Raw genomic sequence first — 13,447 nt, forward strand, 5'->3', positions numbered from 1 at the left:
TAACCAAATTTGCAATAATTGAGTTTGAATAATAATGAAATTATTATATTACACACATTACTATAACTATCTATACTCAAGTGACCTTAGAACTTTAATTAAATGGTGCATAATATTAATTCAAATTGGCACCATTATCATTTTGTCTTTCTCATCTTCCCTGTAAAATCAATCAAATAATACTATCATAATCTTGGATTGCATATCGGTTAATGGTGAACAAGCATTTATATAATCAAATAACCAAATAAATACCTCTCGGAATAACCTTTTGAGAAGGTCATGCAACTGTTGAACCAACAACTTCTCATATAGTTTGTTAATGCATCCTTATCGGTATTATCAAACCACAGGCCAACTTATTGCTTTACACAAAACACTACCCAAAAACAAAGGCAAAGGGTTGTGTATGCAGCTGACTCCTACTTTCGATGCCCTAATGATGCCATAAGAACAACAATAGCCACAATAAACATAGACAACATACTTACTAGCAATATATATGTTCTTCTTGATGATTTTTTGTATTCTCTAAACAAAAGAATTCCCCAGAAAGTGCTTACTAGTGGAAGTGCCTGCCAACCACCGCCCCCAAAAAAGTCCATATTAGTATGTGATGCACATTTTGGTTCAGTTGAAATTTTGCACAAACAAGTTTATCCCACAACAGAGAAGTTTGGAATCAAGACAAAAAATATATTTGAACCAACCTGAACAGCATCTGCTACAACATACCCTACAGCTTGGCCTCCCATGAATTGGAGACCATTTCCAAACCCGCAGAGCAGACCGGCCATTAAGGCCCAGCCTCTACCATTCCAGTCATTCATATAAGCCTTGAATGATGAATTGGGTAAGTCCATCACAGGGTAGTAAAGGAATGTGATGTTGAGGATTATAGCAAGGACAAAACAAGATACTGAGAAGTAAAAGAATGCAGTGTAGACAACCAAGTGAGGAACCCCATCTTTCAATGTATGCCATTGATCATTTGTTGCCAAGTTGAATGCTGGTGAGAATAGAGAAAAGCAAACACTAGTAAAGAAACATATGGATAGTCCAATGAGAGTGTTTTTCCCAAACACCTGCAGCAAGAGTTATAATTATTAATTGTGATAGAGAATCTGAGATGTTTGGATTTGAATGTCAGGTGATGAACTTCCAAATATTGTTGTGTAGTATTTTTGCAACACAAGATTATCATTTTTCATCTAAATGTGAGAATTTTAATTGATTTTCCATACTGAAAATTATTGTCTTTTACAGTGCCATCTATAGTGGTACAACTAGTTTTCTACTCATTCTCATTATCCTTAAGTGCACCATCAAACAAAACAATTTAAGTAAAAATTGCATCACTCAACAAGCTTGATGATTTTCTTTTTAGAAATGAATAAAAGCAAGATAATTCTTAGATAACCTTAACATTTAATGAGCGAAACATACCCTTTTTTAGATGAAAAACCTTCAAGCTTTTCTTTATTATCATCTGCATTAGATGAGCGGACAACAGAAGCAAGGCAAACTACAACCAAGAAGCAGCCAATGCCAGGGAAAATGATCTCGACTCTATTAATTCTATTGTCTAAAAAGTAATTCAAGGTTGTTCCTGTCGAATACAATGGTGCTTGTTCAGCAATGACAATGGTCATGGAGGGACCTGTAGTGGGGGACTTCCTAAACTAAAGTGATAACTTAACACTGACTTAACTTAACTTAACTTACAAGGTCAAATCAGAGAACACAAACAAATAAACAAAATCAAGAACAACACCATAAGAGGGCAATCTTTTTCAATAATCAAATTGTTCAAGTCTGAAACCACAGAGATAAATATTTTAAAAAATGAAAATGGGAAAGGAGTTCAAATCCATTATAGTTGCACAGGGGCAAATATATCTAGCATTTTACCATAAGTTATAGAATATACGTACCTTTATGCATGAGTTTTATAATTGAGGCCCTGTTATTTGTTGTATAAAAGAATATTTTTGTTGCTAGGCATATATTGCTTCACTTCATATACTTTGCTATAATAGGAACACTTGGAAATCACTTATAAGTTTAAGAGTTATGGTGTACGTACGTGTGATTTAATTTGTATTTATGCAACATGTTAGGGGTGAAGTCTTTTTTCTAGACATAAACACACCATTTTTTTTATATTTCATTGATCAAGTCATAACAGGAAAGAGTTGCTACTAGATTATAATTTGCTGCAATAATTCTGAAGCTTACACTACCCAAATAAATATGTCAGATTCATCACAATAAAACAAAAAAATCCAGTGACTCCCCAAACTACAATGATAATGATGATGTGTCTATCTAAATAACACCAAAAATAAAATTTTATTAAAGGCAAGTACCTTAGTGTGGTGACTATGAGCTTCATAACTTTCCTTACTATGGAAACCATAAACTCCATAAATTTCCAAGTGCTCCTGAGCCGCCTATCACTAATAAAGATACACTAAATTTCCATAAGTTCCCTTCCATGCATCACAAACAAAAAAAATAAAGTCAACTAAAAAAACCTTACACCAAAAAAACAGCACATTATCTTAAATGGATAATAAAAAATAAAATATTATATGGAAAGGAAATAAGCTATTGTAGGTCATATCAAGATCAAACAAATAGATGACCTCACCTTTCTTTATGGTTGAGGTTGTTGAGGGAGAGAAGAGTGATTTATTGGGCATCTCACATAGTTGAGACCAACATAAAAATCAGTGGCCGCAAGGGAAGAGAGCAAGAGAGTTAGAAAGAGGAACAAGAAAAATGGGGGAAAAACTCTCAAGTTTCTCCATAGATGCTTGTGGGTTTAATTTCAGAATACAAGTCCTTGATTTCTTAAACAAAAAAAACAAATTGGCTTTCTCTTGGAGCATAGGAGCGGTTAAGAGGATAAATTAATTAGAAGATGGATGTTTTAATTAGGGCTTCATTTGTTATCAAATGAGTGGGATGATAAAAGTATAACATATTACTCAAACTAAAGAAAAACAATTAAACAAGCAGCTGGTATGTACATAAACTAATTAAGAACAAGAACTCTTCAAACATATTCTTTAACACTGAACAAGAACTAACACATACACAAAAGTTGTGCTCTCAAGCTTTCTCTCAGCGCATAAAACTCTATGCTCTTTCTTCTATTCTAATACTTACAACCTGTCTCTAATTTTTCTCTCTGAGTTCTCTCAATCTAAAGCAATTCAAACACAAATAAATAAATAAATAAATATATCTGTATACACATATTGCTGAGCCTCTTGTTTTACGTAAGGCAGCCTACACATTGCAAAACCAACAATAAATCACAGGGAGACTTCTCTTTTTCTTAATATTTTTTCTTTCTAATGTAGCATAAATAAGAGTACACCATAAAGGATAACAAAATCACAAGACCAATGGAAATGTATTTTACCGAATGTTGCTTTTTCTTAGCAAGAATTTGCACCAGTTTGTATAATTTTTGAAGAACTTCCTCATTAACTCATCCACAACAACATCTTCTAACTGTGATGGCAAATATCATAATACTTTTTCAAGACCGCTTAAATATTTCAAGACCGCCATTTATTTTCACTTAGTTCACTTTAGCACTTTTTCTAATATTTATTATAGTACTTTTTCTATAGTCTTATAATGATGTATTATGGAAATAGGTCTTTGGTGTAGTGATACAAAACCTCTTCCCCTCAGAAAAATAAATAATCACAACAACAACAATGCAACAATGATTTATTTACAGAATTTTGGACTTATAAATCAGAATTAAAAACTTATGATTACCCTATTCTCCCCACCATGAACAAGCATATGTCACAATAACAAGAAGCATCTCAGAACTAAAAATAAATGAAAAACCTGAAGCATTTAGGACACATCTCTTGCAAAGTACTAATTTAAAGAAAGGAGAATCAACGAACCTGTAGAAGTTGATTCAAGATAAGGGGCCCCACAAATTGAGAAAGATCATTGCCACTCTATAAGTTATAAAGTGAACAAAAAAATAGAATATTAGAAAACATGATGCTTAAACTTTAGCAACACAGACACCATTACAAAGTACTGAATCTTCAAGATGCAAAAAACGTTGACACAAATTAGAAATTAGTTGGTGATTCCAACTAAGACACAACCTAAGCTAATGTAAATCCCAAAAGGTCTTTCAAAAACCAAGGAAAGTTGCTTTAAGTTTAAAAGAAAACTTATTATTTAATATTTTATCAATTTTGTATGCTCCAAAGATATTGTAGCTCCCCAAAAGCTACCAATTCCTCCCTTTATGCTTCACTCTGTCTTAGGAGTTAACTGGAGGGATTGATATTTTCACTAGATAGAAACCTCAGCCTAAATGAAAGGCTGATTTTGTATGAGAATCAAATAGATTTCCTATTTAATCCTCAGCCTAAAGAAAAGCTTTTCTTTTTTGTGAGTTGAAAATGTAATGACCCAACTACTCTAGACTTTGGACCATTAATGAGAACTATGCATAGACACTAATCCCTAATAATACTTACAAGTGAAATAATCATACTTTATTAAAAACTTGTAAAAACAAATGTTAAACTTACATAAACTCAAAGCAGGATATGGGATCACATTGTTTAAAAAAAAACATAACTTAATTGTAATGAAAAGAGATTACATAAATAGGTGCGGAAAAATACACATAAACCATAAAACAAAGACTTCATCCTCGAAAATCGAAACTCTCGACTCCTTGAATCCATTCCGCCTCAATACACATTCCCCAAGCTTCCAAGAACCTTTCCCGCCACTAAGCTATTTTCCTGCACATATAAACATAAAAGGAATGCGCCTAATGCCCAGCAAGGAAAATCTAACATATAGCCATATACATAAAAATTCATAATGCAACATAAAAACATACTATAACACTTATGTCACATACATACTATAATGGTCATTATTACTTGGGGTCCCATAAACTAAACAAGTCACATGCCCATTAGATTAGTGGGGTCTTGCTAGCTAAGCAAGTCATATGCCCATAATCTATTTAGGGCTTGTTAGTTGTATAGGTCATATGCCCAAGTCTACAAACATACTTAACATAGCATTTTTCATAACACACATTCATAAGATAACATATAAAATCATATAGCACATAAATCCTATCCTATTTTCCTTACTAAAATAACCGGGATATGAGAACTGATTTGGGATCTTGGAACACTCCTAAAAACCATTTAAAATATGGTGAGTATATTGAAGAAAATGGATGAAAGTGAAGAAGGAACTATATTATCAAAATGTACTTACCAAAATCCTTGTGCTTAAGAACTTGGATTTCCTGACCAAGAATAAGAATAAGGTTAGAATGAGTAGAAGACTATGAGAAATTTTTAAAGAACATAATACAGAAATGGACTAGAGTTTGGAAATACCTTGAAGACTTATATGACCAATCTAAACCTTGAACCGAAATGTGAATAAACCTTACTTCCCCAAGTGTTTGATAAGCTTATAATTCCCAACCCAAGTGTTTACACTCTCACACTCACCTAGCAACTTGCAGCCTCTGAACTTAGAGTCATAGATGAATAAATGGTTGGGTACTAGGTCCTATTTATAGAGTTTAGGAATGAAAAGATCTTCATTTAACTTGAATAAAAATAATGGCTTTTTAAGTGAAAATAATTTGAATTATCATTCAGCAAAGGCTGAAGACTCGTTCAGAAAGGTGCTGGACTTATCAAGAGGTTGAAGGTTTGAATGGAGAACGTTTTTGAAAATTTTCAAAATATGCTGAAGGAGGCGATATATCGCCTGGGCCATTATGCCCGAGGCAATCGTGCAACGTTTCGTGTTTTCCGTATCTTCGTACTGCGATATATTGCCCCTTATAGCTGCGATATATTAGCATACGTTGAATATTTAAACACGAAATTACACATTTTTAGCTTAATTTGAATTGAGTAAACAACCTTGACTAAGCCCTCTAATGTTTTCAAAGCTGCTGACTGACCCTAAGGTATTCAAATTTTAACCTTAATAAATTTATTCCTCAAAATACTTAATCATTATTAAACCTATACAAGACATGTGCTATTTTCTTATTGGGTCTTATCTAAACCTTATAATATAATAAATATTACCCTCAATATCAGTCATATTAATCAAATCTTAGGTTAAAATTAATATTCTTAAACTATAGGTTAAACTTAGAAAATCTACAAGTACTACTATGAGTGTCCAAATAAATCCCGGTCTGAGCCAAAAATCCACAGTCATAAAGATAATACTATTATTACTGTTATACTACTATCTGTTAGAGAATATATATTATTGCTCAATGGAATTATGGAAAAACCAAATACAACTCTATGCAAAAATACAATGGACAAGATAATATTGATTAAATAAGTATTACAACTCAATTGCTCAAATACAAGTAAATAAAAAGATGTAGAAGAAGAAGATTACAAACTCAATACTATAATAATACAAGTAAATAAGAAGAACAAGAGGAACAAAAGAAGAAAACACAAACAAACTCTCACACAACCAAAGTGTAGAGTAGTGGGGATCACCAACTTGAACAAGGTTCAAGACCTTTGTCCAAAAGCTTATTTCCCCCTATTCTCTAAGCACTAAGGGGTCTCTCTAGGAAATAGCTCTCTGGAATAATCAAGCCTCAAGGTGTATTTTTCAGCCAAGTGCTTTGTGGATGAAAAATGGTGTGTCATACAAGTGAGCATTAGGCTCCTATTTATAGAGTTTGAGATACCCCTTTGAATTTCAAATTCCACCAACCCCCATGGCTGTTACCAATGTTTAATTGGATGTTTTATGGAATTAAAATAGAGATTTGGGAGTTACTTGGCTGTTGGAAACGTTCAAAATTGGATAAAAATCGAAATTCAAAGAAACTGTCAGCCACTAGGGCCGCGGCGCTTGTTCCAGGCGCTGCGGCGCTCAGTCAAGTTCACCCACTAGGGTCGTGACGCGTATTCCAGGCGCCACGGCGCTCAGTCAATCTCAGCAACGAATTTTTCAGTTTTTTCCAAAACGTTCCAATTTATTCCCACTTGATTTTGTAACTTCCATACACAATATGGGAGTTAAAATCACATCTCTATCAACCATTTCTCATATGGCTTTATGAAATCCAATCTCAAATGTGTAACATATAACATACACATTATTGGGTAATATTTGAGAGTTACAAATTTGTAACTGATTTTGTAACTCCAAAATATGTCACATTTGGATACACACATGTGTCCAATTTTGTGACTCTCAATAATATGTTACAAGATGTGACAAATCACATTTGTGTGACAAATCACATTTTGTCACATTATTTAATCTAATATTATATTATATGAAATAATATAACACTATCTATCTAACTTAGCTAAGTAAAGTTCTTTGGACTCTACAGAAAAACTCTTTTAAAGAATATTATCCAAAAATTAACTAAAACAAGGATTTTACATTTCTTTTTCTACTGTCTAAAGATAAAAGTGAAACCTATTTCAAACGGGCCCTATATAGAAACATATAACTACCTTAACCATCTTAGTCCACATTTCTTTTGCAATAGTACGACTTCCTTCAGATAATCCAAAACATGGCAAAACTGTCACATTTACATTTTGAGTTTCGCATGCAGCTATTGCAAAAGTTACAGGAGGGTTGTAATGACCCACTAATCTAGACTTTTTGGACCATTAACAAAACTATACATAAACTTACATTTTTACGAAAATACCATAATTTTATTGAGTAACTTATAAAATAAGAGTTACTTACAAATAAATACTAAGAAGGATATGGGATCCCATTGTCTTTAAAAACAAAACATGATTTAAATGAAAAGAATTACATAAGAAATGCAGAAAATACATATAAAACCATAAAAGATAAAATGAGACTACATCCTCGAATCGAATAACGCTCGGCCCCTTGACTCCATTCACCATCGATACACATCCTCTAAGCGTCACGAATCTTACCGCCTCTAAAGCTACTTTCCTGCACATAAAACAAAAAGGAATGAGCCTAATGCCCAGCAAGGAAAATCTAACACATAGTCATACACATAAATTTCATAATAAACGTAAAGACATATCATAACACTTAATACATACACTTATTATAATGGCCATTATTACTTGGGGTCCCATAGACTAAACAAGCTTATGCCCATGAGATTAGTGGGGTCCTACTAGCTAAGTAGGCATATGCCCATAATCTTTTTGGGGTCTTGTTAGTCAAATAGGGCATAAGCCCAAGCCTACAAACATACACATTCATAACATATTCATAACATATCATATTTCATAACATATACATAAGATAACATAAGCAATACACATATAGATTCTATCCTATTTTCCTTACCAAAGTTACCGGGATATGTGGACTGAGTTGGGACTTTTTGGAACACTCCTAAAACCATATGAGAAAGAGTGAGTCTTATGAAGAAGAAGAAATGAAAAGGATGGAAAGACTAAACCATTGAAAAACATACTTACCGAAACTTATGTGCTTAAGAACTTGGATTCCCTAACCAAAATAAGAATGAGGTTAGGGGACTGAGTAGAAGGTTATGAAAGAGGAAATAACATAAAGAAAATGAACTAAAGTTTTGGTTTACCTCAAAGACTTGAAAGACCAATCTATACCACAACCGAAATACTATAGAACCTCACTTCCCAAAGTGTTTGATAAGCTTATGATGTTTAAGCTTATGTTTTTCCCAAACCAGGTGTTTACACTCTCACACTCACTGAACACTAGCAGCTTCTGAACTTAGAGCAAAAGGTGAATAATGGCTGGGTACTAGGTCCTATTTATAGAGTTTGGGAATGAAAGTATCTTGATTTTACTTGAATAAAAATAATGGCTTTTTAGGTGAAAATCATTTGAATAATCGTTCAGCAGAGGCTGAAGACTCGTTCAAAAGATGCAGGACTTATGAAGAAGTTTGAATGGCTGAAAGGAAAAGAATTCAAAAATGTTTGAATTTATGCTGGAGGAGGCGATATATCGCCTGGACCATTGTTCCCGAGGCGACCGTGCATCGATTCGTGTTTTCCGTATCTACGTGCTGCGATATATCGGCACTCGCTGAATATTTAAACACGAAATTACACATTTTTAGCTAAGTTTGAATGGAGTAAACAGCCTTGACTAAGCCCTCAACGTATTCAAAGCTGCTGACTGACCCTATAACATTCAAACTTTACTCCTTATTAAATTTAATCCTCAAAAATACTTAATCCTTAATCACCATTCATAACATGTGCTTAAAATCCTATTGGTTGATATCTAAACCTTATAGTACAATAAATATAATCCTTAATATCAGTCATATTAATCAACCTTAGGTTAAAATTAATATTCTTAAACTATAGGTTAAACTTAGAAAATCTACAAGTACTACTATGAGTGTCCAAATAATTCCCGGTCTGAACCAAAAATCCACAGTTACAAAGATAATACTAAACATACTATAATACTACTAAACAATTAGCTAAGTAAAGTTCTTGGACTCTACAAGGGTTCCCTTTTGCAGTCCTGCACCAAATATATAATATGTAGAAAATTATAAATCCAGTCAAAGTTTCTCAACTTCAAATACCAAGAGCAATGAAGCATTAAAGAACTTGAAACATGAAGCAATTTAAATCCAGTCAAAGTTTCTCAACTTCAATTTCTGCAGTGTTGTCAACCAGCGGCGGCGGCGCTCTTTCATTAGCAGCAGCATTGGTTGCACGCCTCCTTCTGTGAACTGTAAGGGCTTCATAAGTTTCAGGAGGGACGCTTGAGGCATTAGCGTTGTTGCGAGCAGATCTTCTGAGCGACATCTTCAGCAAAGTTCTAATAGTCGAGGAAACATATTAGAACTCACCCTAATAGGCTCTAAGGAAACAACTTAATCTAAGCAAACATAACTTGGACCTATTAATTATGACTTCTTATGAAAAAATTTATAAGCCTTCTTTCAATTAGGGTGTGTTTCTATACTTAGAAAAAAAATAAGTCATCTTTATTATTTTCTAAGTCTATTTCTAATCATCCTATATGACTTAATTCTTAGGCTTGAAACTCATCGTTGTTCCAAAGTTAACCACATTGAGGGAGGGCTGGGATCAGTAAAATCGTTCCCACTACTATGGCCCCCTAACTCTCAATATAGAACCCGATCCATTGATTTGTATCCACCCTCACCGAACTTTGTCATTATTTATTATGATTGTAAAAGAAAATCAAACTCATACATGTCATTCAAAAATAACAATGATATTTATTTGGAAAAATGTTTTCACTATATACAATCATAAATGCAAAGATAATAAATAAAATAAATAACGAAAAAATAAACTACTTTATAAATATTCTTAACTGAAAACATAAGGGCTAATACACATAATCATAACAACTATAACATAAACACTTACATTGACGTTTAGATTCGGAGCTTGAGCGTGTGTATCAAAGAGAACTTCATGTAAATGGATCGTTGCTCTTATACCAACTGTAATGACCCAACTATTTCTTTGACCTTGGACCATTAAAACTACTAGACATAGATACTATTTCGATACAAACATAAGAAATAACATGCCTTTATTGAAAACCCAAAATATAAGAATAGCATGTCTTTATTAAAAATTTAAAATAAAATGTGATATGGTATGGGATTCCATTGTTTACAAGCTTTAAAAACAAGTTCAAAAGAAATTGAATGCGGAATTACAAAAGAGACATATTTCAAAAGACTAAAATAAACGTCATCCTCGATCGACATGCAACCCATCCATTTCATTCTTCCTCAACACACATGTCATGCTACCAAGAATTCTTCTGCCTCCATAATCATTTTCCTGCATCACACTAAAATAAAGGAATGAGCCTATTGCCCAGCAAGGAAAATCTACTAAAAACAAAACATACATCGTAAACATAAGCATAAAACTACATCAAATACTATAAAAGAACAAAAGACTATCTAAAACATATATCATAAGCATACACTATAAAATATATGGCTAAAAAAACATCTATTACAATAGCCATCATACATCTTGGGGCTTGTTAGCTAGGCAATCATATGCCCATAATTCTACAGGGCTAGTTATCTAAACAACTCATATAAATTTATGGGGCTTGTTATCTAAACAAATCATATGCCCAAGGAATATACTATTGGGACTTGTTATCTAAACAAGTTATTTGTTATCTAAACAAATTATATGCTTGTTATCTAAACAAAACATATACCCAAGAACTAAAACATATCATACATATACATATCATAGCATAAACATATAACATAACATAACATATAAGCACGTAAAATCTATCATATTTTCCTTACCAACACCGGGATATGAGAACAAGGACGGGATTTGGAACACTCCTAAATCCAACAATACAAATGGTGAGCATTTCTATAGTATAAAGAATGAATGTGGAAACTAAACCATCAAGAAGAAACTTACCAATACTGAAATACTCAAAGTTAGGATCTAATCAAGAACCAATAACGAAAGTTAGGATCTGAATAAAAGGAACTAAAGAAAAATAAAGAGTTTTAAAGAATTGGACTAAAAGAATAGGAGTACCTTAGTTGACCTTATGGATTGGTCTAACTCCAATACCGAAATACACTAAACCTCACTTCCCAAGTATTTTATAAAGCTTAAGAATGGCAAAGCTTTTTCCCAACCCAATTGTTTATCACTCTATGGTAGTACTAGCACCTTGGAGTCTGATCACAACTGAAGAGTGAGGAGAAGGGCTGGGTTCTAAGTCCTATTTATAGAGTTCTAGGAATAAAAATATTATTTTTGGCTTTGAATAAAAATAATTAATTTAATTAAAAATATTTGAATACTCTTCAGTCAAAGGCTTAGGACTCGGTCAAATCGTTCAGAGATAGGTCTAAGAAGTCAAAGCTTGTTTTAAAAATTAAAAAATAGAATCATAACTTTTAACTTCCTAAATCTCGTAACTCTAAACTCACATGTAATAAAATCAACATAACTGGAGATGTAGGACTCCGATTTAGACCATCTTTATATTGTTAGAAATCTAATTCAATTATCTACAATTTTCTAGAAATAGTATTTTTCAAAATTCATAATATAACTAGGTCAAAAATAGGTAGAAAGTTACAATACCCTAAAGTTACGGGAAAATCTATTTAATTATCTAAATAACAACCTAATCCACGAATTTTTGAACTAACCATAAAATAACAAACTCTAATTCCTTAACAATCATGCTTATGACAAGTGTCATATTTTTATTAGCTCTATCTAAACCTTAGGTTATAATAAATAATATATCTAGGACCAGCAATATTAATCAAACCTTTTATTATAATTAATATTCTTAAACTATAGGTTAAACTTATAAAATTCATAATTATTGCTATGAGTTTCCAACTAAGTCCCGACTTGAACCAAAATCTACGGAAACTAATATACTACAAACTAATACTAACTACTACTACTACTATCTAACTAGTTAAGTAATTATTATGGTACTCTACAACCAGTCATAGCTCGCACCAGTTCTCACACTCATAAATCTCATGCCATATTTGTTTATTATATATGAAATAAATGTTTATTAAAAGTAGTAAAAGCCCAACACTGTCATTTCATTTCTCCATCTTTTCTTGTCACGCGTCAATGTATATTAATAAAACTAAAAAGATAAAGCATACTCATCGGTCTTCTCAATATAACTATTAAAAAAAAACGAAGAGGAAATGTAGCACCCATGGGTCCTATCTCCTGAAGCTGCCTAGCAAGTCATGTAAAGCTCTATGCATGCATTTTCTATTTCACCTCATATAACACATTCTTAAATGCACATATTTTTCCACATTATGTGATCACTACTAAAGCTAAATTTATATTTACGCGCGTAGTCAAGCTCACAATTAAAGGGAAAGGACTCGTTATTTACGCAGTGATCAAGGGAACAAATGTATGGAAACTCTTCTTCTTCTTTTTTAGTTTTATACTTTTTCCCTTTACTTTCACTATCTTTTGTTAATTTTATGAGAGAGAGAAACGACTTGACTATGTAGTCGTGGTGCATGTCGTCCACCACCACCACCACGGGTTTCTCTTTTCAATTTTCTTTTGCTGACTGCTTTTCGAAAGCATATAAATTTATGTATTCGTTATTATAATGTAACGTACGTTCTAATTATATTTAACTTCTTTTTTTTCATTAATAATCTAATTATATTTCTAATATATAAAACAAAACTCATATTTGTGGATTAAGATGTTTTATATAAATTTTAAAAAAAATCCAATTATGTACCTATTAATTAATGGGAATTTTTCAAAAAATAACTAATTTTCTTTATCATATATTTTATCAACTTAATTTTCTTCTCCCTAAAATACATGTTTTTTCCTTTAGAAATGCAATA

General features: G+C 32.4%; 1 long non-coding RNA gene and 1 pseudogene across 1 annotated transcript; both read right to left on the minus strand.

Annotated features, from left to right (window-relative positions):
• Positions 1 to 342: 342 nt before the first annotated feature.
• On the minus strand, positions 343 to 1,652 carry LOC133825678 (ureide permease 1-like; annotated as a pseudogene).
• Positions 1,653 to 11,368: 9,716 nt separating this feature from the next.
• On the minus strand, positions 11,369 to 11,758 carry LOC133821642 (uncharacterized). The gene is made up of 3 exons (XR_009887721.1): positions 11,616 to 11,758; positions 11,493 to 11,519; positions 11,369 to 11,410 (listed from the first exon to the last, which is right to left on the minus strand). It is a non-coding gene; the product is annotated as an uncharacterized LOC133821642 (long non-coding RNA).
• Between the last annotated feature and the right edge of the window lie 1,689 nt (positions 11,759 to 13,447).

Source organism: Humulus lupulus, chromosome 3, assembly GCF_963169125.1.
Source record: "Humulus lupulus chromosome 3, drHumLupu1.1, whole genome shotgun sequence".
NCBI classification, from domain to species: domain Eukaryota; kingdom Viridiplantae; phylum Streptophyta; class Magnoliopsida; order Rosales; family Cannabaceae; genus Humulus; species Humulus lupulus.